This window comes from Humulus lupulus, chromosome 3, assembly GCF_963169125.1.
Source record: "Humulus lupulus chromosome 3, drHumLupu1.1, whole genome shotgun sequence".
Classification (NCBI taxonomy): domain Eukaryota; kingdom Viridiplantae; phylum Streptophyta; class Magnoliopsida; order Rosales; family Cannabaceae; genus Humulus; species Humulus lupulus.
The window spans coordinates 97,943,756-97,970,571 of NC_084795.1; the positions used below are offsets into that span (position 1 = coordinate 97,943,756).

The 26,816-nt window shown below is 43.6% G+C and overlaps 1 long non-coding RNA gene across 1 annotated transcript; it reads right to left on the reverse strand.

Annotated features, from left to right (window-relative positions):
• Positions 1–16,323: 16,323 nt before the first annotated feature.
• LOC133821273 (uncharacterized) lies at positions 16,324–18,252 on the reverse strand. Its single transcript, XR_009887428.1, has 3 exons — positions 17,776–18,252; positions 17,005–17,687; positions 16,324–16,905 (listed from the first exon to the last, which is right to left on the reverse strand). It is a non-coding gene; the product is annotated as an uncharacterized LOC133821273 (long non-coding RNA).
• Positions 18,253–26,816: the final 8,564 nt, after the last annotated feature.

The following is a 26,816-nucleotide window of genomic DNA, read 5'->3' on the forward strand; positions in this document are numbered from 1 at the left end:
CTTTTGTTTTAGGAACTCATTAATGTAGATGGCTTGGGACATAGTATACAGATATGGAATCTATGTCTTCTCGCAAGAGATTGAATAATGGTTCTCTTAAGGGTTGACTTTTGAGACTGAAAGGTTATTGAGCTCAAATTCATAATTTAGTTATGAATTAACGCTCACTAGTAAAGTCAATGGTACTTAAAGAAACAAGAGATAATTAAAAGGATAAAACGATCATTTTATTCCAGATTAATTATGAACCATTATTAGAGGGTCAATTTGCATGCAATGATTATATCAATAGACGCTTTATAATTATAAAGTACTCAGTAAATGAAATGTCTATAATTACAAGAGTGTAGTCTCATATTTATAGTGGAATAATCATGAGATTAATAAATTAAGATTATTTAATTAGAGATTTTAATTAATAATCTCAAATTTATTGGAGCTTGGAATTATAGGTCCATGGGTCCCCACAGCGGCTCTATCAACAGTATTAAAGGTAAGAGTTGATATGAAGGGAAAAATAGTTGAAAGACATATTTAAGAAGAAATTTGTTATTCGAGCCAAATATGCAATTATATGATAAAAGTGATTAATTAATTACAAATTAGTTGTACTTAACAAAATTAATTACTATTTAATTATTGTATAATTTTCAAAATTAAATTAATTTTGAAATTTAATTAAATAATTAATTAATAATAATTTTTGAAAATATAATAAATTAAATATTTATTTTTAAAAATATTGGATTTAATTAATTGGTAGAATTAATTAAATATCTTTATTTGAGCGGGAGATAATAATTTGATAAGTTCAAATTGGATTTGAATTTAGAAGATTAATATTTATTCAAATAATTAATTATATTTGATAATTAGTTAAAAAGATATTTAATTTAAATTTGAATTCAAATTTGAATTAGTTATCAGGTTGTTGGATTTTCATCTGACAAAGTAATTTGAATAAATAATTAAATAAAAATAGAAAAATCAAATATCCCTAAAAATAGGGGTGGTACACACAGTTGTGTGGCGTCTACTGCTATTTTTTTCAGGGATAGGATTTTCATTTTTTATTTATTTAATTAATTAATTAATGGATAATTCAAGAAATTAGTTTTTGGATATTTTCATTAATAAAATAATTAATTAATTAAAAAAGTAAATTGTAAGTTGGTTACAGATTTATTTTTTAAATTTAAATATTTTCTTTTAAGTGTGACTAATGAGAAAATACACAGATAACTCAGATAACTAAGTCTATTCGCTTTGTGAAAAATAGAACGATATTTTTCTCTCCCTGAAAAAGTAAAGAATCAATTCTCAGGCGTATTCTCTTGATCTCATGTGTTGAGTACATCAAGTAGAATCACAAATAAATTATCCTTCATTCTCTAAGTGCCTACACACTTCTTGAGGTGTAGAGAACGCTGTGGAAGATCTTGGTGTGAGTACCTGGGAGCAGCTTGGATTGGAAGATCGTTCTTATTACGAAAAGATAGCAAGTGTAACGCCCTGGTTACCCTAAGACTGTTACGGTGAACGTTGAACCGTGAATTTAACTCACTACCCGAGTTCTTTGGTTAAAAATGTCTTTCTAGGTGTTATTAACAAGTTAAGGTGGAAAACCAATCAAAAGGAAAATGATATATTTTATTTAAAACATAAAATTGTTCATGGGCCCATAAAAAATGTTTACAAGTTATTTACAATGCAAAATGGTCATTACAGTTTGAAATTTACAACTCGCCGGTCTAAGCAGCAAAAATAGGGTAAACCCCCTAGTTCCCCTGAGAACTCCTTGGCCGTGGTGGTCAAGCGGCCGCATATGTACACATCACTACCTAAGCTCTCCACTCAAGGCTGGGTGAGCTTTTCTTTCCCTTTACCTGCACCACATAGCACCATCAGCCAAAGCCCAACAAGAAAACACAATAATGCAAGTATATAGTATTAAGTGATGATCATGATAAACATACAGAGATTATAACTCTGAACAGATGAGTGAATATCACTTTGTGGTTATATTAACCATGAAGGAGCTTATAGTTCTTAATCAGATGAGTGATTTAACACTTAAGGTTCTCGTAAACCATAATGAGTGACTGACGAGCAAGTCACTAGCTTAAACAAATGAGTGACTGATGGGTAAGTCACTAGCTTAAACAAATGAGTGACTGATGGGTAAGTCACTAGCTTAAACAGATGACTGACTGATGGGTAAGTCACTAGCTTAAACAAATGTGTGACTGATGGGTAAGTCACACGGGGCTCGACACCCATATCCATGTGACTAAACAGTCACCGGGGCTCGCTGGCCCTAGCTCTAAATGACTAGCCTTTGGCTAGACAAGCGCTTATAGTATTCATCGAACTTGAGGTCGGTCTGGCATTGATGCTCATTCTAGTCATTCAATGAAGATGTTGATTAGATCTAATCTTTATTGGCTCGCGTTAACATGCTAAGGCCGTTCTTGTCTTATGTGTCAATCCCATGTGACTAGTTCTCAGTACCACTGTCGAACTTGACTAATGAGTCATAGCTTCACAGTTGATACTGACACCATTGCCAATTCCGACTATTCAATCAGTGCCATACATAAGTGAGACAGATTTGCTAAGCATTCAATATCCAACCCATGTCCACATTTAAACATTCAACATGCCTCATGAATAACCATGCATGTCATATATGGGGTGCAGTTTTCTTACCTCTGATTCAAGCGAGAATTAGTAAAAAGAACGACCCTTGAGAACGATCTATCTTTTAGTTCCTTAGCGGTCACCTAGTCATAACCAAATATGGGATTCCATCAATAAAATTAATAACAAAGGTTCCCGAACCAAAACCTAGCCTTCGGGACATCGAATCCCACTAAATCGGGTAGTAGGAACGATTCCGAGGCCTAAAATTGAGTTTCCATGATCAAAACATCCAATTGGCCTCAAAAACCTTCATGAACCGCGACCCCGAAACCTTGAGTCACGGCCCCCAGCCAAACCAGGAGCAAGCGTTACAGCACACCTTACCCAGTGTCGTGGCGCCCAGCACACACAAAACTTCACCTTCTTCAGCATCGAGCTCGGGCCGCGACACTCAAGAACAGGGCCACGGCCACACCTGGGAGACCTGCCATAACTCTGATTTCTCACTTTTAAATCCCTCCAAAAACCTACTTAAACATCTCCAAATCCACAAATTAAAGTTTCCAAACATCCCAATGATCAAAAATCATCAAATCCCGAGGCTCAAACGAATCAAAAACTCATCAACACACAAAATCCAAATCAAAGCTTAGAAACTCTAAAACTCAAAACTTAAAGCTTGAATTACCTTTGATTGGGTTGTTTCTCCCTAAATCCTTCGGTCAAGAAGCTTCTAATCTTTCCTAGGATCGCTATGCCTCGATCCTTGCTTGATTCCGACTCCTAGAACTTAAGATTTCTTTGAAATTTCCACGAATGGTCACAAAGGTTTACGGGAGAGAGAGAAAAAAAGTGTTTTAACGTAAGGTTTCCTTCTGACAGACTACTTCAGGCTTAAGTAACCTCAAATAAATCCTAATGCTCGGGGTCCCAAAAACATCCCCGAGGGCAAAATAGTCAAAACTCCCAGAATTTTCTCCTGATCTCAATATCTCCCAATATATCATCAAATAATCACTCTCATTATCCAATATCCCAATAATTGACCCCGTTATGACAAAACCGCTAATTTGAAACCTAAGACTGTCTCATGTCAAATAGCTCGAATATATCCCCATAATAATGGGATCTCATCCATAAATCACAACATGCACCAAAATACACAAATATGCCCTCAACGGTCCAAATTACCAAAATGCCCTTATAATCAATTGTGGACCCACATTCATGCATTTAACATCATATTATAATATAATTTACATAAACATGCATATAATCATTTAATGGCATAATAAAACAATTATGGCCCTCTCGACCTACTAATCCAGCCATTAAACCGCATTAGGGATTTTGGGCCATTACAGTAAGGACACTTGATAGGCTTCAAGAGGTATGATTTCTATTCTTAACTTGCTTATGATTAATGTATGTACATTAATGGATCCGCATATTTAAAGGTAGTTTGAATATGTTACAAAAAAAAATTTGTACACTGGGTCAACCCCACCACCATTCCACTGCGTATTAGGAAACTCGTTCCTAGCAATTGGTACCAGAGCAGTCTTTAATCTCTGCATACATTAATTACTGTGTGGGCATAATATGCATTCTTATGTTATTGTAATATATGTGAATGGATGGATGTATGTATGATTATAGTTTATTCTTAAGGGTCGTTAATTATATGGTGTTTTGGGTTTAGGAATTGTTCTTAAAATTCTAGATGAAAAATGTAAGCCATTTTGGGACAATATGATTTTTTTTGTAATTTAAGTTTCTGTGTTAAATTATTTGAAAAATTCTGTAAGGCCCGAGCCCTGGGTTCCGTGCCCCGAAGCTCGAGCCCTTGCGCACCGTGCCCAGCCCCTGCGTTGCTGCCAGCCCAGCGCGCCCCTGCGCCTGCTGCTGTCGCGCACACCTGCGCCCCTGCGTTGCTGCCAGCCCAACGTGCCCCTGCGCCTGCCAGCCCCGCGCGCCCATGCTGTGGCACAGCAGCATCCCGTGCGCCCCAGTGGCACCTCCTAGCTGTTGCCGTGCCCCATGCCGAGCCACCATATGCAGCCGTCCTAGGGTTTCTAAACCCTAGGGCTTGCATATAAAATTATCCATTTAAATTATGGGCTTAATTAATTTTATCCCATAATTGAAATTGTTTTATTTTGAATTAATTGTATGAGCCCAAATTCAAAACTGGGCCTAATAACTTATCGGGCATTAAAGCCAAAGTTAATTATTCTTAAAATTTGTTTAAGATAATTAAAAGTTATTTTAATTCAAAATTAAATGGATAAGTGGCTTAATGGATCAAAGACTACTTGTGAAGGCCCAAAGTTAAAGATAGAGATCTCTTTCAGTCTTATTTAGTTTCTTACATTTTTTTTGTATAATTTTGCAAGTGTTGTAATTTTTCTAGAAACACCTAAGACACCCAGCCCGCATTAATTTATTTATTTATTTAGTATTTATTTATTTAAATATTTGAATGTGATTAAATTGTTTAATACTTTATCATGCATTTTTTGACATGTCATACATATAACCCACATAATATTTAAAATTGTCCATGCATCTCATATGAGTAGAAACATGTCTCAGGATTGTCCTATGTGATTATATGCTGGACCATATAATAATAAATCTAGTTTTTAACTAGTTCAAGAGCAGAAATAGATTTTAAAAGTTGTTTAATTTCTAGTATTAAATAAAATTGTTTTATTAAATTATAAATGATATTATTAGTAATTATAGCAAATTAAAATTGAATTAATTAGGGCATAGTTCTATAATTTTAATTTTTCTTAATTTGATTAGTAATTATTAGAATATCATTTGGTAAAACTAGATTAATTTATTTTTACAACCAATTAAAAAGCATAGGATGTTTTGAGAAAACACATATTCTAAAATAGTGAGTGGGAGAGGGAGTTATGACAATAAGTCTCATGGTCTCCATTATTAGTTAGCACCGAGGTAGCATGGAGAGGGCCTCGTGGCACCATTGCTTGTGTCCCCCTAAGGAAGGCTTCCGACTGTGTTATTCTCAAGGCAAACTTCTTTTTCAAGAATGGGATTTAATGATGTATTTCAAGTTTGACTGACCCTAAGGCACACTCTTGAGTTAAGTGATTGATCTACTATAATGGGTTACACTCACAAGGTACATTAGGCTTTCGAGCAGACTAGTGTATTATTGACCAAACAAGCGGTTGTTTATAAGTCAAAGGAGAAATATTGATTTAAGTTTTCACTTATAAATTTGAGAACTTTTCTCAAAATTAATTTGGAATTAGTCTGACCCACCCTAAGGCTGGTCCATTAATGTTCAAATTAATTAATCGTGGAATTAGTAATTATTTTTTATGTGTTCTTTAATTGTTGCATTCATGCATAACGTTTACTATTCCAAAAATGATTGATATTTATTATATGCATAAATTCATTTTGTTTATTTATTTATTTTTAGCAATTATGTCTAGCTCAAATCCTGTATCTTCTTTACTTGCTAATGAAAAGTTGACTAATGAAAACTACATGAAATGGAAATCAAACTTGAACATTGTATTGATATGTGAGAACCACAAATTTGTCTTGACTGAGGAATGTCCTGAAGTCCCTCCCACTACTGCTGCCAAAACTGCAAGGGAAAAGTTTGATAATTGGATCTTATCAAACAACAAAGCAAAGTGTTATATGCTTGTGAGTATGAGCGATGTGCTCAGGAAGAAGTTTGAGAACACTGGAAATGCTTATGAGATCTGGGATACCCTTCAAGATATGTTTGGGTAGCAATCAGACCAGTGCAAGCATGAGGCCACCAGATCCGACATGACCAAGAAAATGAAGAAAGGAGTTTCTGTCAGAGAACATGTATTAGACATGATCAATATAACACACGATGTCATTATCCATGGGGCAGTCATTGATGAAAGGACTCAAGTAAGCATTATACTTGAATCGCTTTCCCCAACTTTTAAAGGTTTCACAACCAATTATGTCATGAACCAATTATCATATAACATGACACAAATGTTGAATGGGTTGCAAACTTATGAATCTCTTAACAAAGGTTCTGAGAAAGAAGGAGAAGCAAATGTTGCTGATTCTAACCCATCCTCTTCAAAGGCTAAAACCAAAAGGAGGAAAAATGGAAATGGCAAGGACAAGGACAAGGAGAAAGACAAGAATACAAAGAAGCCGAAAAAGTCATCCAAAGGCAAAGAGAACAAGAACACTAAAAACTCCAAAAAGAAGACCCCAAAATGGACTTGCTTTCACTATGGAGAAGATGGTCACTGGAAGAGAAATTGTCCAAAGTATCTCGCTGACCTCAAAGAGAAAAAGAAAGGTAAATTTGATTTACTTGTGCTAGAAGCTTGTTTAGTGGAAGACAATTCCTCATCCTGGATAGTAGATTCAGGAGCCACTAACCATGTTTATTTTTCTCTACAGATTCTTAGTTCTACAGGAAGCTTGCTGATGGAGAGGTGACTATGAGGGTAGGCAGTGGTCAAATTGTCTCTACAGTACTAGTTGGAACAGCCCGTTTGGAATTTAAGAAGAATAAATTTCTTGTTTTAGAGATCATTTATTATATTCCTGGATTTTCTAGAAACTTAATTTCTGTTTCTATTGCATGAACAAAATTTTAAATTTTCTTTTAATAATAATTCAATTCTTATTTCAAGATATGGTTTTAAGATATGTTATGCAAAATCTATCGATGGGCTTTATAAACTGCAAGCTAAAGAGAAATATGTTTATAATTCTGAATTATTTAAAACAACTAATCCTAGATCTATTAAACGACAAAAGACTGATTTCAATAGTGAAACATATCTGTGGCACTTGAGATTGGGTCATATTGGTCTAGACATAATAAATAGGCTTGTAAAGGATGGTCCTTTAAGAGAACTATCTATTGGATCTCTCCCTGTTTGTGAATCCTATCTAGAAGGAAAAATGACCAAGAGACCTTTCTCTGCTAAAGGTTCAAGAGCCACAGAACCACTTCAGCTAGTACATACGGATGTTTGCGGTTCACTTAATGTACAAGCAAGAGGAGGTTATGAATACTTCATCACTTTCATTGATGATTATTCAAGATATGGTTACCTATACTTAATGCAAAGAAAATCTTAAACTTTTGGAAAGTTCAAAGAATTTCAAGCAGAGGCTGAAAATCAATCAAGTAAATCACTAAAAGCTCTTTGAACTGATCGAGGAGGAGAGTACTTGGATTTTGAATTCGAGGACTGTTGATGCTCATAATCTCATCAAGAGAAAATGTAAGGCCGAGGCAAGGCCCTAAGGCCACCATCGTCTCGGCAAGCCATCGCACCACCCCGTCTCGCGAAGCCACCATTCCGCGAGGCCACCGCATGGGCGAGGCCAACCATGGGCGAAGCCACCCCGTCTCGCGAGGCCATCACATGGGCGAGGCCAACCATGGGCGAAGCCACCCCATCTCGCGAGGCCACCATTCCGCGAGGCCGTCACATGGGCGAAGCCACCCCATCTCGCGAGGCCACCACATGGGCGAGGCCAACCATGGGCGAAGCCACCCCATCTCGCGAGGCCACCATTCTGCGAGGCCAACCATGGGCGAAGCAACCCCATCTCGCGAGGCCATCACATGGGCGAGGCCAACCAGGGGCGAGGCCACTCCCATCATGCGAGGCCGAGGGAGGCTGCGAGGCCCTTGGGCCACTCCCACCACGCGAGGCCGAGGGAGGCTGCGAGGCCGTCAACGGCGCCTCATGCGCGAGGCCGCGCAAGGTCCCACGCGCACGCGCCCTGGGAGGTCCATTGGCCCGCCATCTTCTCAGGAGGCCGACACCCCCTCACTTGACACGTATGGGCCCAAACCACACCATTAGGGGCCATGTAGGGGAAGTCACACGAAGGGGAAAGCTTGCAGAGGAGGCATCTTGCCTTGCACACTAAGACGAAGAGCGAGGCCACGCGCTTATCGCCCGCACCCGTGGGTGACCCTAGGGTGCTTCGGGCATCTCGTGCTAAGGACCCAAGATTCTTACTCAACGCCACGGCCGGTGCAGGAACCAAGGGTCCCATTCCTTACACTTCGAGATCCCTATGCTTAGGAGATCCAGTACGAGTCGAATGAGATATATTTGTACGACCAAGTACTAAGTATGGATACTAGTGCCAGTGAGATTGCTGGGGTAAGGATCATGGTCCGTACGTCTACGGCCATAGGTCAGAGCCGACGCCACTACCTCCTGCGCAACTACGCCTGCCACCACGCATCAGACATGGGTACAGACAAGTAGTGGAGACATCCACCTGACACCTGCTCCTGTACGGGATGTACGACCACAACCTCTGAAGCCACTCCCCTAATACAGTACGTATGTACCACCTGGTCCCCTGGACCACTATGTACCTAAGGCCATTAGAGCCTACTATAAAATAAACTCTAAGGCCACCTGAAAGGGGGTCGGAAATTTTACGGTAGCAGAGCCTTAAGTGTGAATGAAAGATTGATTTCTCCATTATTGTTACATCATTGTTCTTGAGTTATTGTTCAAGTTTTTACAGCTTTCCAATTAGCGATCTTGATTTGATAATTTTTCCAACTTAACTTCGTTGACAAGGTCTCACCGTCAACAGTTTGGCGCCGTCTGTGGGAACGTTAGTTTCAAGCTACTGTTCCACCATTGTTTCCGACAAGTTGAAGATGCCAAGACGCTCGAAGCGACTGAGGGAGACGCGGGAGGTAGAAGTTCACCTGAACGGAGTCCAGCTGAAGGCCTCCATGAAAGACGCTCCTCCACCCAGGGATGTGGAGCCCCCGAAAGACCCTAAGGATCACGGAGGAGACAGGGTGGCCTCATCGCCGGCCGCTCCACCTGGAGGGAGTCCTCCCCGAGCACCACCGGTACACGCTGATGAGTTCCCTCCTCCAAAACCGCCGCGGGCACCGAACTCCGGCCGGCAAGACCCGGGCAATTCTGCCCGTAGGCCTGACAAACACCCCCGGGTCCACTCTGTGAGCTCGAGTTCGAAGTCCTGGTTTTACGAAGAGGAGTTATGTGAGTTCCACCGTAAAAACCAAAGGTTGGAAACTACCTTAGAAAACATGCAAGAGGTCCTTAACGGCCTACTGTAGGGTAAGTCCAGCATAACCTTGCCTAAGGGAAAGGAGAAAGGCAAGGATGGGGTGGAGACCACCGTGCCGGTAGATGATGGAAGAACCCGGCATTCAACTAGCAACACCCCCCGCGTGAAGCAACATGATCACCCCGAACCGCCTAAGCAGGCCCAGAAGCCAGCGCCGAGAACCAACGCTGCCCCTCGCCATGAGGATGAGGTCACCTCCAAAAGAACACCCCCAGACTTGCGGGAGGAGCTCAATAAGAATAGGGCAAGCAAAGGGACCACGCCCCCTGTGGCGCCTCGAGAAGGCAAGGGAAAGACAGATCTTAGCCCGTCCACTTTGAGAGACACCCTCAGCAAAAGGAGGCAGGACCTAGACACGGAGATGCGGAGCTTGCGGAGCTTGCGGAGCAAGATCGTCACCGCATCGGGTGGCCAGGCCTTTGAGGAAGACTTCGACCATGAGTCGCCCTTTGTGCGAGAAATTCAGGCAATCCGGCTCCCTGCCAATTTTAAGGAGCCCAATATGACCCCTTACGAAGGGAACACGGATCCAAAATACCACCTGGATGCGTATAATGATCTGATGAAATTGAGGGGGATCGGAAGCGGTGCCAGGTGCCATTGCTTCGCTGTTACTCTGAAAGGACCCGCCTACAAATGGTTCAAAAGGCTAAGGCCAGGGTCCATCAGGTCCTGGCAGCAATTCTCTGACGAGTTCCTCCAACAGCACCATGCCATGCGGGACTACACGATGCCAGGTACCAGCCTGGCCAACGTGAAGCAAGGGGAGAAGGAAAGCCTGAAGAGCTACATTCACCGGTTCAATATGGAGGCCGCAAAAGTGGGGAGCCTAACGCGCCGGGAGTTAAAAATGGCCATTACCGCTGGGGTGCTCCCAGGAAGCAAATTGTGGGACAACATGTTAAAGAGGGAAGTCACTGACCTGGATGACTTCTATGAAAGAGCACAGAAGTACATCTGTGTGGAGGATGGCCACGCAAACCTGAAGGCAGGGAAGGAGGAGCCCCACGCGAAGTCCCCAACTAACGACGGGTCGAATGTAGCAAAGAAGAAAAGGACGTACGATGGGTCGAGGGATGACCAGCAGAGGAAGACCAAGCGAGGGGGTGATCATAGGCCAACAGCCTACACCCATTATACGAACCTCACGGACACCAGGGAGCATATTTACATCACCAACAAAGATCGAGTGCCCTTCAAAAAGCCCCCGCCAATAAGAAAGGATCGGTCCAAAAGGGACCCCAGTAGATACTGCCAATACCACAAGGACATCGGGCACACCACGGCAGAGTGTATCCACCTGAAGGAGGAAATTGAAGAGCTTATCCGCCGGAGGCACTTGGGCCGCTATGTCAGGAGAGAAAGGCAAAGGACAGAAGGCGAGCCCACAGCACCCCAGGCACAAGAGTGAGCCCCAGAAATACAGGGGGAGGTCCGAACCATTTTTGGAGGTCCAGGATTTGGGGGAGACTCTAGGAAGGGGCGAGATAGGTATGCAAAAGAGGCTCGGCGAAGTCCGCCTCCCTGCGTCATGAGTTTAGAACAACGACCTCCGAAGAGTTTCAAAGGGGAAAACGACTCTATAACGTTCACTAAGGAGGATGCACGGGGGGTACACTTTCCCCATAATGATCCGCTGGTGTTGACAGTCCAATTGGCGAATATGCGTGTGCATCGAGTCCTAGTGGACAACGGGAGCTCGGTGGACATCTTATATCGCCCTGCTTTAGAAAAGATGGGACTGGGCATTCGTCACCTGAAGCCCTGCCAGTCGTCCCTATACGGATTTATAGGGGATTCAGTGCAACCTCTTGGGATGATCGAATTGACACTTACCATGGGGGAGCAACCCCGCCAAACTACAGTCATGTCTAACTTCGTTGTAGTAGATTGTGCATCAGCTTTCAACGCGGTATTAGGGAGGCCCTCCCTGAGAGAATTGAAAGCCATAACTTCAATATATCACTTGGTTGTCAAGTTCCCGACTCCAGGAGGGGTCGTAGGTATGGAAGGAGAACAGAAGGAGGCGAGGGAGTGTTACAACACCTCACTCCGCACGCCTGCAAAGCCGCGTGAGCCAATGGCCATGGTGGTACATGAGGCGCTATGTACACCCACAGGGGGTCCGCAGGAGCTGGACCCTCGGGTCGTAGATGAGGCAAGAGTAGAACCAGTGGAAGAAGTAGAGGAGATTACGGTGACAGAGGAACCCTTAAGGAAATTGAAGATAGGGAGAAGCCTACAAGGTGTCGTTAAGGAGGGGTTGATGGAATTTTTGAAGGATAATCTAGACGTATTTGCATGGAGTCATGAGGACATGGTAGGCATAGACCCCAGCGTGATGTGCCACCACCTGAACATCTCCCCAGAAGCAAGGCCCGTCAGGAAAAAAAGGCGGGCGCTAGACCCAACAAGATACGCAGCGTTAAAAGAGGAGGTTGACAAGTTGAAGGCTAACGGTTTCATCCATGAGTCTTTCTACCCTGTGTGGGTATCGAACCCAGTACTCGTGCCAAAGCCAAATGCGAAGTGGAGAACTTGCGTCGATTTCACGAATTTGAATAAAGCTTGTCCTAAGGACAGCTTCCCACTTCCCAGGATAGATCAGTTAGTAGATGCAACAGCGGGGCATGAGTTACTAAGTTTTATGGACGCCTACTCAAGATACAACCAAATCCCAATGAACCCGGCAGATGAAGAGCACACGTCATTCATTACAGACAAAGGGCTATACTGAGGTGATGCCCTTCGGGCTCAAGAACGCGGAAGCCACCTATCAAAGGCTGGTGAATAAAATGTTCGCCAATCAGATAGGAAGGAATATGGAGGTGTATGTGGATGACATGCTAGTGAAGACCGAAGTAGCAGCAGAGCTCAACAAAGACCTTGGTGAGATGTTTGACACGCTCAGAAAATACCGGATGAAGTTGAACCCAGCCAAGTGCACCTTCGGGGTATCCTCAGGAAAATTCTTGGGCTTCATGGTCAATTCCAGAGGCATCAAGGCCAATCCTGACAAGATAAAGGCACTCATAGAAATGAGCCCGCTAAAGAATAAGAAGGAGGTACACTGCCTAACAGGAAGGGTGGCGGCCCTTAATAGGTTCATCTCAAGGTCCACCGACAAGTGCCTCCCATTCTTTGACATCCTCAAAGGGAGCAAAAAGTTCTCTTGGGATGAAAAATGTGAGGAAGCATTTATCAGGCTGAAAGAGCACCTGGGGAAGCCGCCCCTGTTACCAAAGCCGGAGAAGGGCGAGAAGTTGTACCTGTACTTGGCAGTGTCTGAGCACGCCATCAGCGCAGCCCTGGTTAAGGGAGAGAAGAAGCAGCAACAACCCGTATACTATATCAGCAAGCGTTTGGTGGACGCGGAGAGCCGGTATCCAGAGATCGAAAAATTGGCCTATGCGCTAGTAGTGGCGTCAAGGAAGTTGAAGCCTTACTTCCATGCACATACAATTGATGTCTTAACAGATAGTCCTTTGAGACAAGTCTTACATAAGCCAGAGACTTCAGGGAGACTAATGAAATGGTCGATTGAGCTAAGTCAGTTTGATATTGTATACACTCCAAGGGCCTCCATCAATGGACAGGTGCTGGCAGATTTTATAGTAGAACTCACCCATCAGCCGAGTGAAGGAAGGAATGAAGAAGGAGAGCAGCCTGTTACGGAGGAGGAGCTAGGAGGTTCAGAGGAGTGGAGTTTGCACGTTGATGGGGCGTCGAATGAAGGAGGATCAGGAGCAGGCATCATGATGACAGGGCCCGAGGGACACAGAATGTACTGCGCAATCCGATTTGGGTTTGAGGCCTCCAATAATGAGGCAGAGTACGAGGCGCTCCTGGCTGGCCTGCGTCTAGCCCAGGAACTAAGAGTAACGCGCCTTCATATCTTCAGCGACTCGCAATTGGTAGTATGCCAGGTAAAGGGGGAGTACCAGGCAAGGGGACCCAAGATGGCAGCCTACTTGGAGAAGTTGAAGGGCCATCTCGGACGGTTGGTGGCATATACTATAGAGTAAATCCCCAGAGAGAAGAACACCCATGCCGATGCACTCGCAAAGCTGGCATCTACCAAGGATAGAGATGTGTTGGAATCAATACCCATAGAGTACTTACCAAAACCCAGTATCGAAGGCGTGGACGTACACATGATTAGTACCCCGAGGAAATCATGGACTGAGCCAATCAAGAGGTACCTGGAAGAAGGAACCTTGCCTGCGGATAGAAACGAATCCCGGAGATTGGTGTACAAGGCCGCAAGATACACCCTGGTAAATGGGGTCCTTTACAAAAGAGGATTCTCGATGCCCCTCCTGCGGTGTGTAGAAGAAGAGGAGGCATTGAGAGTGTTGCATGAGATACATGAGGGAGAGTGTGGCAACCACGAGAGTGGACCCTCTCCAGCTAGGAAGGCCATGAGACAAGGATACTACTGGCCTTCCATGGAGAAAGATGTGCATGACTTTGCCACGAAATGCGACAAATGCCAGAGGCACGCCAACTACCCTCGGAAACCCCCAAGTGAATTGACCAGCATGACCAGCCCCTGGCCCTTCGCCATCTGGGGGATAGACTTGATCGGTGCCCTTCCTACAGGCAGGGGTGGAGCAAAGTACGCGGTGGTGGCAGTAGATTATTTCACTAAGTGGGTAGAAGCGGAACCCCTCGTGAAGATAACAGCCAAGCACATCACCTCTTTTGTCAACAAATTCATTGCGTGTCGATATGGAGTACCCTACAAGATTATCTCCGACAATGGTACCCAGTTCGAAGGAGGAGCCTTCGATGAATATTGCAAGGAAAGAGGCATAAGGAGGAGTTTCTCCGCGGTGGTGCACCCCCAGGCCAATGGGCAAGTGGAAGCCATAAACAGGGTCCTTAAGAAGAACCTGAAGACAAAGCTGGAAAAAATGAAGGGAGCCTGGGTAGATGAGCTACCAAATGTGCTATGGGCTTACAGGACCACCCCACGCTCGACTACTGGGGAATCCCCATTCTCCCTGGCCTATGGATGCGAGGCCGTGCTCCCAGTCGAGATGCGAGTCGAGTCCCACAGGGTACAGGCATATGGAGATGAAGCTAACCGCGTAGCCCTAGCCGAAAACTTAGACATGCTAGAAGAGAAGCGAGAAAAAGCCCAAATGAGGGTGGCGGTGTACCAGCAGCGCGCCGCAAGGTACTACAATTCGAGGGTGCGAGAGAGAACTTTCAGAGTTGGCGACCTGGTGCTAAGGAAAGTACTCCCAAACATACGAGACCCAGGCGTGGGAGTGCTGGGGGCGAATTGGGAGGGGGCCTACCAGGTTGCTCAGTGCATCCCCCCGAACACTTACAAGCTGGCCCACATGGACGATACCCTCATACCCCGAGCATGGAACGTGGAGCACCTGAGGAAGTACTACCAGTAAGGCGCCCATGTGATGGAAAAGGAGCAAGTGTTGCACGCTGCCTTAATATGATAGGAAGAAATCAAAGAGGTTACCTAGATAGCCTCCTAAGTAGGTGTGAGTCTTTTATTGTTGTTTTATATAAAAAAAAACTTCGTATGTACCATTTCAACTATTTGTATGAAACCATTTGTTATGAATGCGATGAATGGAACTGCATGTTGTGGGTAAAACTGTTCAACCTCATGTATTATTTTCCTTCACTACATGGGCATCAGCCAAAGTGCCTGCCGAAATAAATTTCACGAGGCACTTGGGGGGTAGGATAGGAGGCGACAGCAGGCAGCTAGCAAAGGGAACCTAAAAAGGGCCCTATATCAAAGGATCCTAAAAAGGGACCCCTTGCCCTCCTAAAAATGAGGCCCCTAAAAGGGACCCTCTAAAGGGACCCCTGGCCCTCCTAAAAACGAGGCCCCTAAAAGGGACCCTCTAAAGGGACCCCTGGCCCTCCTAAAAACGAGGCCCCTAAAAGGGACCCTCTAAAGGGACCCCTGGCCCTCCTAAAAACGAGGCCCCTAAAAGGGACCCTCTAAAGGGACCCTTGGCCCTCCTAAAAACGAGGCCCCTAAAAGGGACCCTCTACCAAAAAGACCCCCTATACTAGGGCCTTCAACGAAGTCCTTACAAAGCGCCCCTTGGGATCGTAAGGATTAGCTACCCTTATGAACACCAAGGGAGGCCATAGGGACTTATAAAACGAGGATGGTGATGACAATAATAATAAGTCTAGAGCGGCCACCAAGCCGCCTACCCAAAAAGGGTCCCAAAGGAGACCCTTGCAGAAATAGTACTATGAATAACGACGAGAAGGACGCTTCTCGCAAAGAAATAATAAGCGCGCGCAAGAAAAACATAAAAGGATAACTACGACCCAAGGGGTCAAAATATCCTTATAAAAGCAACCAAGAGGCACCAAAAGAGGTCCCAGCGAACCCTTCCACATGGGCTCCAAAGGACCTCCAACCTGATAGATAAAAGAGGGGAACCAACTAAACCCTAGGCTTAAAAGGGCCTTGAATGCAATAGAACAAGAGAAAAACAACAACATATGTATTTATGCATTAAAAAAGAAAAAAGAGTTCTTGGGATAGCACAAGAGTTACTAACAGAAAAGCAATACTAGTAATGATGTTACAAAATCAAAAGACAACAAAAAAAGAGCGAAAATATTTCAAGGCCTCTTGTAGTGGGCACTCCACCAGGCTGCTCGGGCAACGTCCTGTTCGCCAAAGGAGGAGAAGTCGAAGTGGGGATCCTGCCTCCACACATTAAAAAGAGCATGATCTATGGACTTACGCTCGGTTATGGCTCTCTCCGCCTCCAATGAAGCGTTCTTCTCCTGAGCCGACTGTAGTTCAGCCCTAAGGGCCTCAACTTCAGTCTCCTGTTGAGTAACCCTCTCCTGCGACGCGGACGCAGCGGCCTTGGCCCCCCGGAGCTCGCACTCCAAGCATTTAGCCCTACCCTTCAGCTCCTTGATCTTGGCCTTCAGCTTGTCATTCTTCGAGTCCAACTTGGCATACTTAGTCTGGGCCTTTGACAATTGGACCTTGGCTGCGCTAAGTTCATTCTCAAGCTCTTGGACCTGGACTATGAGGTCGTCCCTCTCAGTGGTAGATGCGGAAAGAACACCGGACTAGTCGGCATGCCGAAGAGACACGATGTAGACCTGCACAAGAAAATCAATGGCATCAGCGATAAGTAACAAAAAGAAAAACACATGTACATCTATGCATAATACTAATCGATGCAAGGTGCAAGACCTCACCTAGGCTGCGGCGCGCCTTAGCATCTCCCCGAGGTCTGGTTAAGTCACATTCCCCAGGCCCCTCCAGTCGGAGACAGGGAGACTCGCGGCTATTGGAACGAAATGCTGCCCATAAACTGAGGCCATCCTGGTCACCCAAGGCTCTGCCTCCACGCTAGGAACATCTGGTGGGACAGGAACGGATGACCCACTCGCCGAAGTAGGAGGCGGCGCAGAGAAGGGAAAAAACTGGGACCCTAGTGCATTGGAAGGGGGCTCCGCGAGGTCGACGTAGTTAGCGTCTGGTATGCCGATGTCATGGGGGACATGAGGGAAGACGTCCGTGCCATCAGGGCCAGGAGGGGCGTAACATCCCGCCGCGGCCTGCGGGTCCAGAGATGGAAAAGCCATGTCCTGGTCATGTGGGCCATAGAGGGGGCATCCCCCGGGGGACGGGGGGGCATCCTCCATCTCCTCCTCAGCCTCGCCATCGTGTAGGGACGGCCCAGTCAGCATAGCCACAGGCTTCTTAGACACAGTAATTGACCACAGGAACTTAGGGTCAGAAACCAGGGACAGCTGGTGGAGTTTAAGGTTCGTCACAGTAAATAGGACAGCCGCCTTCTTCAAGGCGGCGTCTGCATCTATAAGCTTGTTTATGGCCGCCGCCTCTGCCCCAATCGCCGAAGGATCAGCGAATTGCTCTGCATGAGTCACACCAATGTCAGTACAAGCAAGAGTATGAAACAGTAAGGTCTAATAATAAAAAAAAAAAGGGACCAAGGTACTTACTAGGGCTAAAGCGAAAGTCCTCGCGAACAGAGAGAGGGCCCTTTACCTAGAAAAATTCTTGCTTCCAAAGCCCTGGGTTAGACACTGAACCCTCTATTAAAGGGAGATCGTTGTTGGCCTTCTGCAGGTAGAAGAAGCCCTTAGACTTGTGCACCGCCATGAGGTTGTACAGGGTGTGCACCTCTTGCGCCGTCGGGGCGTGCTCGACATTCTGCTTGAACAAGATGAAAAGACAGCTTAAAGTCAACCAACTGTTGGGTGACAGTTGAAGAGGGGCCAAGTCGAAGTAGTTAAGAACCGCCACAAAGAACGGGTGCAAAGGAACGGTGCCACCCGCCTTCAAAATCTGCTCGCTCAAAACCACAAAACCCATCTCAGGGCGGTCGGCCCGGCAGGTCTCCTTAGGAGCGTATAGGGCGCACTCTGGAGGAATGCGATAGTGCTTCACTATCCCCTTCAATTTGTTCGAGGACACATGGGACACTAGGCTGGATGCCAGTGGAGGGGCGTCTGTCTGCGTGCTCTCGGCATATCTGCAAAATCAAAAGAAATATGTGAGGAAGAGGCAGAACACTTAACCCTCCATTTTTTCTTCCTAGCAAGATTTTTCCATCGAGGGAGCGATGGCGAAAGCGTTAAGCTAGGATAAACTGAGACTAGGGGCTGGGGACAGGAGCTAGCGGCCCCATGACTGTCATCAGATGAGGAAGGAGTGGGAGGTTCTGCCGGAATGCGTCCCTCCATAAACTCTAACTCCCACCGCAATTTGAAAAGGGTCATCCTAAGATGCGCTATATGGTCGCTAAGGCCCAGGGGTGAAGGTCCTCCATCTCCCCTCGACACCGAGTCAATTTCGATCTCTACCACCCAAATTTTGCGCATAAGATCAGCCATGCACTCAAGGTGGCGGATGCGGGCTTGCCGCAAAGAATCATAGTCCTAGTAAGGGTTGCCCTCAGGGGACTCTGAGTCTGAGGACAGGTCAATAAACTCAGCCCTTGGGGGTATGTCGGACGGGTCGTCACTGGCCATGAAACCACGTCCCAACAGCAAAAATGGGCTCACGTATAAACGAGGGGAGGGCTACAAAAAACAAAGGAATAGGATTAATACCTCTAGATGAAAACGCCCTAAATGGACTACTACAAGGTATATATATAAAAAAAAAAAAAAAAAAAAAGGGAGGAGGGGCGTGCATATGGTCAAACTCACTACAAGCTCGGACTAATGTACCCCATCCCGAGTACTGCTAGTTTGGACCCGATAAAAAAAAATAAATAAAAAATAATTAAAAAGGAGGAAAGAAAATATACCTCAAACGATTAAAAGAACGAGGTCGGGGTCCAAAGAAGGTCGGGAAGCGAAAAGCACCAAAGCGTCGAAAATGCGCGTCTGCAAGAATTAACCAGAAGCATGTGTTAGTCATAAAATATACACACCAATAAATTAGCTCATATGTAAAAAAAAAAATGAAAAAAATGAAAAAGTGATGAAACTATGGAAAAAGTGTGGTTGTGGGGGATTGAACCCTTTACCTCTTGAAAGGAGCAAGGGTCTAACTACCACTAAGCCAAGGAAGTAAGGTGTAAATATTAAGCCATGCATGAAGGCCTATTTATAGGAACCAAGATGAATAGTCTACAAGAGCACCTAAAGGCCCTCTCATAGACTAGGGGGGCAAGTGTTGATGCTCATAATCTCATCAAGAGAAAATGTAAGGCCGAGGCAAGGCCCTAAGGCCACCGTCGTCTCGGCAAGCCATCACACCACCCCGTCTCGCGAGGCCACCATTAGGCGAGGCCACCGCATGGGCGAGGCCAACCATGGGCGAAGCCACCCCGTCTCGCGAGGCCACCATTCCGCGAGGCCGTCACATGGGCGAAGCCACCCCATCTCGCGAGGCCATCACATGGGCGAGGCCAACCATGGGCGAAGCCACCCCATCTCGCGAGGCCACCACATGGGCGAGGCCAACCATGGGCGAAGCCACCCCATCTCGCGAGGCCACCATTCCGCGAGGCCAACCATGGGCGAAGCCACCCCATCTCGCGAGGCCACCATTCCGCGAGGCCAACCATGGGCGAAGCCACCCCATCTCGCGAGGCCACCATCTCGCGAGGCCATCACATGGGCGAGGCCAACCAGGGGCGAGGCCACTCCCACCATGCGAGGCCGAGGGAGGCTGCGAGGCCCTTGGGCCACTCCCACCACGCGAGGCCGAGGGAGGCTGCAAGGCCGTCAACGGCGCCTCATGCGCGAGGCCGCGCAAGGTTCCACGCGCGCGCGCCCCGGGAGGTCCATCGGCCCGCCATCTTCTCAGGAGGCCGACACCCCCTCACTTGACACGTATGGGCCCAAACCACACCATTAGGGGCCATGTAGGGGAAGTCACACGAAGGGGAAAGCTTGCAGAGGAGGCATCTTGCCTTGCACACTAAGACGAAGAGCGATGCCACGCGCTTATCGCCCGCACCTGTGGGTGACCCTAGGGTGCTTCGGGCATCTCGTGCTAAGGACCCAAGATTCTTACTCAACGCCACGGCCGGTGCAGGCACCAAGGGTCCCATTCCTTACACTTCGAGATCCCTATGCTTAGGAAATCCAGTACGAGTCGAATGAGATATATTTGTACGACCAAGTACTAAGTACATATACCAGTGCCAGTGAGATTGCTGGGGTAAGGATCATGGTCCGTACGTCTACGGCCATAGGTCAGAGCTTACGCCACTACCTCCTGCGCCACTACGCCTGCCACCACGCATCAGACATGGGTACAGACAAGTAGTGGAGACATCCACCTGACACCTGCTCCTGTACGGGATGTATGACCACAACCTCTGAAGCCACTCCCCTAATACAGTACGTATGTACCACCTGGTCCCCTGGACCACTATGTACCTAAGGCCATTAGAACCTACTATAAAATAAACTCTAAGGCCACCTGAAAGGGGGTTGGAAATTTTACGGTAGCAGAGCCTTAAGTGTGAATGAAAGATTGATTTCTCCATTATTGTTACATCATTGTTCTTGAGTTATTGTTCAAGTTTTTACAGCTTTCCAATTAGCAATCTTGATTTGATAATTTTTCCAACTTAACTTCGTTGACGAGTTCTCACCGTCAACAAGGACCATTTGCGTGAGCATGGTATTCAATCCCAACTCACAGCACCTAGAATGCCACAACAAAATGGTGTTTCAGAAAGACGGAACAGAATGTTATTAGATATGGTTAGATCAATGGTGAGTTTCTCATCATTACCACTATCATTCTGGGGCTATGCGATTCAATGTGCTCTATACATATTGAATGTTGTTCCATCTAAGTCTATCCAAAAGACACCCATAGAATTATGGAATGGTTGTAAACCTAGTTTACACCATTTTCAAATTTGGGGGTGTCCTGCACACGTGCTTAAAGGAAATATCAGGAAGTTGGAATCACACTCTAAAGTGTGCATGTTTGTGGGATATTCCAAAGAGACTAGAGGTGGAATTTTCTATAGTCCAAAAGAAAATAGAACATTTGTATCGACAAAAGCAACTTTTCTTTAACATGACTATGTTAATAACCACAAACCTCGCAGTAAGGTTGTTCTAGAGGAGATGGTCTCGAATGAAGTTGTAAAGTCACCAGCAACAACCAAGCAAGAGGAAACTGCTAGTTCTAGTCAGAATAGTAGAGAACCTCGTCGTAGTGGGAGGGTTAGTAAGCAACCCACACGCTATGAACACGAAGTTCAAATGCTTGTGTCTGACACAAACAAAGATGATCCATCAACATTTAAAGATGCAATGAATGATTCTGACAAGGACAAATTGCAAGAAGCCATGAACCAAGAAATGGAATCGATGTATTCCAATTTTGTATGGGTTCTTTAAGATCCACCTGAGAATATCAAACCCATTGGTTCCAAGTGGATATTCAAGAAGAAAAGAGGAGCGGATGGGAAAGTAGAGACTTTCAAAGCAAGGCTTGTAGCCAAAGGTTACACACAGAAAGAAGGGGTTGACTATAAAGAAACCTTTTCTCCTGTAGCCATGCTAAAATCCATTCGTATACTCTTGTCCATAGCTGCGTGCATGGATTATGAGATTTGGAAAATGGATGTCAAAACAACTTTTCTGAATGGCTACCTTGATGAAACCATTTATATGTCTCAACCAAAAGGGTTCAAATTAAAAGGTCAAGAGCAAAAGGTTTGCAAGCTTCTTAGGTCCATTTATGGACTCAAACAAGCTTCTAGATCTTGGAATTTTAGATTTGATGACATAATTAAAATGTTTGGCTTTGAACAAAACATTGACAAACCTTGTGTCTATAAACAAATCAAAGATGGTATAGTAGTATTCCTCGTTCTTTGCGTTGATGATATATTACTGATTGGGAATGACGTAACATCATTATGAAAGGTAAAGAACTGGTTAGCTGAACAATTCCAAATGAAAAAATTTGGGAGAAGCCAAGTATGTTCTGGGCATTAAGATTCTTAGATATAGACAGAAAAAAACTTTGGCACTGTCTCAAGAAACTTATATTGATAAGGTGCTAGAACACTTTAATATGAAAAACTCCAAAAAGGGCGATATGCCAATCCATTCTGGAGTATTCCTTTCCAAGGAGTAGTGCCCCAAAATACCTCAGGAAGAGGAAGACATGAGACAGTATCCCTATGCCTCAGGGGTAGGCAGTTTGATGTACACCATGTTGTGTAGAAGACCTGATATTTGTTATGCTGTAGGGATAGTCAGCCATTATCAACCCAAACCTGGAATGAGTCATTGGACTGCAGTGAAGAATATTCTCAAGTATCTTAGAAATAGTAGAGATCATATGCTTGTATATTCAGGTGGAGACCTGAACCCCACTGGTTACACTGATTCTGATTTTCAATCAGACAGAGATAGTTGGAAATCGACTTCTGGATCAGTGTTTACTCTTGGAGGAGGAGCGGTAGTCTGGCGAATTATTAAACAAACTAGCATTGCAGACTCCACCATGGAAGCCGAGTATATAGCGACTTGTGAAGCAGCTAAGGAGGCTGTGTGGCTCAAAAAGTTCTATTCCGATTTGGAAGTTGTACCAGATGTGGATAAGCCACTAGCCCTATACTATGACAACAGTGGGGTAGTAGCTAACTCAAAGGAAGCACGGAGTCACATGAGGGGAAAGCACATTTAGAGGAAGTATCACTTGCTTAGAGAGATAGTTCATCGAGGAGATGTTGCAGTTATGAAGATAGCTTCAGAGCATAATCTTGCAGATCCTTTCACAAAGACTTTATCCATAAAATCTTTTAAGGAGCATGTAAGAAACATGGGAATGAGAGAGATACCTCATTTTCTTTAGGGCAAGTGGGAGATTGTTGGGAATCGTGCCCTAAAAGCATATGTAGTAGACATTGTTTTATGAAATAAATAAATAAATTGAATTTGTTATGCATATATTTTATGGACTATATTATTCTATGATAATATTATGTAAATATCAAAAAAATTCTTAAGTTCATATTGTTATCCAAAAAATTGACATAATGACGTGGCAGGTGATTCCCAGACACGTGGCTGACACCTGGAGGAACTCTGCTAGGGTACCGACCAGAAAGACACATTATAAGCAATAGGCAGCCCAGTCTTTCCTGCGACCAGTCTGGTCGATGGTTCCTCATGCAACATAATGTTCCAATAAAGATCTTTGTAAATCCCGAAATTAATTCCCACAATCTCTTTAGTATCCGATTATTTAGGAGATTATATCCGTAACATATTCATATAATCCCCCTTGAGCCTATAAATAGAGAAAGATAGCTCAAGGAAGGGACTTTTGGCTTTGGAATTATTTGAGACTAGAGTAATTCTATCTAAGATATTGTATTGTTCTTCAGAGGTCAGTGAAACTCATTGAACCCTAGTTCTTTGATCACCCCTTTGATTCTCACATCAATAACAATCTAAGTGGACGTAGGTAATTACCAGATCTTGGGGCCGAACCATTATAAAATATCGTGTTCTTATTATTTTTGTCATTACGTTCTTTTCAACACATTCATTCACATCAAGCATATTCTGACTCCGTGTCAGTTGACCAAAATCTGGGTCAACACATATATGTGATCTCAAACACGTATTGGTACGGGAGGATTGTGTTTGAGATAAATAAACTTGAATAATTTGCAGTAAAATAAAGTTATGGAATCTTTAGATTAATTACTGCAAGTACGGTCCACTAGTATTATGAATACATGTGATCTAGATCTGGATCACTAGTGTGGTAGGACACTTTAGTGGAGGTGCTTTATATATTAGAGAATATATAGAACTGGACCAGATATGTTTATTAATACTTAGTAAATATCATTTCGAAGTATTAATTAAATATATCAACTGATGATCATATACAAATAGATCTTAATCATGAAGTTACTATGAACTCCTCTTTATGTTATATGAGTTCTTTGATTCACTCGTTAGGGTTTGTCAGAATGATCAGGCTAGAAACTTTTGTTTTAGGAACTCATTAATGTAGATGGCTTAGGACATAGTATACAGATATGGAATCTATGTCTTCTCGCAAGAGATTGAATAATGGTTCTCTTAAGGGTTGACTTTTGAGACTGAAAGGTTATTGAGCTCAAATTCATAATTTAGTTATGAATTAACGCTCACTAGTAAAGTCAATGGTACTTAAAGAAACAAGAGATAATTAAAAGGATAAAACGATCATTTTATTCCAGATTAATTATGAACCATTATTAGAGGGTCAATTTGTATGCAATGATTATATCAATAGACGCTTTATAATTATAAAGTACTCAGTAAATGAAATTTCTATAATTACAAGAGTGTAGTCTCATATTTATAGTGGAATAATCATGAGATTAATAAATTAAGATTATTTAATTAGAGATTTTAATTAATAATCTCAAATTTATTGGAGCTTGGAATTATAGGTCCATGGGTCCCCACAGCGGCTCTATCAACAGTATTCAAGGTAAGAGTTGATATGAAGGGAAAAATAGTTGAAAGACATATTTAAGAAGAAATTTGTTATTCGAGCCAAATATGCAATTATATGATAAAAGTGATTAATTAATTACAAATTAGTTGTACTTAACAAAATTAATTAATATTTAATTATTGTATAATTATGAAAATTATATTAAATAATTAAATTAATTTCAAAATTTAATTAAATAATTAATTAATTATAATTTTTGATATTATAATAAATTAAATATTTATTTTCGAAAATATTGGATTTAATTAATTGGTAGAATTAATTAAATATCTTTATTTGAATGGGAGAGAATAATATGATAAGTTCAAATTGGATTTGAATTTTATAGATTAATATTTATTCAAATAATTAATTATATTTGATAATTAGTTATCAAGTTGTTAGATTTTTATCTAACAAAGTAGTTTGATTAGATAATTAAATAAAAATAGAAAAATCAAATATCTCTAAAACTATGGGTGGTACACGTGGCGTGTACTGCTATTTTTTCAAGGATAGGATTTTTATTTTTTATTTAATTAATTAATGGATAATTCAAAAAATTAGTTTTTGGATATTTTCATTAATAAAATAATTAATTAATTAAAAAAGTAAATTGTAAGTTGGTTATAAATTTATTTTTTAAATTTGAATATTTTCTTTTAAGTATAACTAATCAGAAAATACACAGATAACTCAGACAACTAAGTCTATTCGCTCTGTGAAAAATAGAACGATACTTTTCTCTCCCTGAAAAAACAGAGAACCAATTCTCAGGCTTATTCTCTTGATCTCATGTGTTGAGTACATCAAGTAGAATCACAAATAAACTATCCTTCATTCTCTAAGTGCCCACACATTTCATGAGGTGTAGAGAACGATGTGGAAGATCTTGGTGTGAGTACCTGGGAGCAGCTTGGATAGGAAGATCGTTCTTATTATGAAAAGATAGCAAGGACACTTGATAGGCTTCAAGAGGTATGATTTCTATTCTTAACTTGCTTATAATTAATGTATGTATATTAATGGATCCGCATATTTAAAGGCAGTTTAAATATGTTACAAAAAAAAATTTTGTACACTGGGCCAACCCCACCACCATTCCGCTGCGTATTAGGAAACTCATTCCTAACAGTTGCCTATCTGTAACAGGAGACATCAGAACTGTCGAGCTCGTGCCTTTCCCCTTAGCAGGGGATTTTGAGGCATTTCCTTCTGCCAGGGGGGCCTTCTTCGCAAATCTGGGCCTCTTCACAACGGGGCCCGAGCCGGTTTTCCTGGCCTGGAAGGTAGTACGGAGGTCAGGAGCTCCGGTTTGTTCCATCTCTTCGCCTGAAAAGAACAAAAGGGGATTAGTTCGTGACTAAAGTTGTCAAAATAAAAAAAGGAAATAAATAAAGATTCTACCCTTCGGGCTGGGGGAGGAGTCTATTATCATGGCCTCCGGCCTTGGGATTACTGGAGGAGAGGGAGAGTTTACGACTAGTATTTCTTGGATCCTAGGAGGTCCAGGCTAAGGTTCTACCTCAGGGCTGGACTCATCTACATACTGCCTAAATCCAGGGGCAAAGGCACCCTGGAGCAGAGAAGACCAGGACCTACGGTTGGTCCCATACTCCTAAAAAATGGCAGACCTAAAATTTAAGGTATTGTCGACAACAACTGTCCCCTTTGGGTAACTACTGTAATGACGTACCACTAGGTGGTCTACGCATTGGAGCAGGGTTACATTAGGATCTGGGTTACTAACCTAAAATTGGCAATACCCTTATCTAATTTCCTATAGGGGTATGGGTTACCTTGGCCAGAGGGGCCGGCTGCTGCCCCTGACGTAGCACGATCTAAATTAGGATCTCGAACAGCCTCGAGAACTTGCCTTTTCCGCACAAGAGGCACCCCGTCCTCATCCTCATCCTCACCTTCAGTGGCTGGCAAGGCCTCCTCTTGAGAAGACGGGAGCTTGTGAATTACCGGGAGGGTAGCCCTGGTCCTTAAGGCCAACGTCTGGCCTTCGCCAATCAACTGACATGATAGCATCGTGACATCA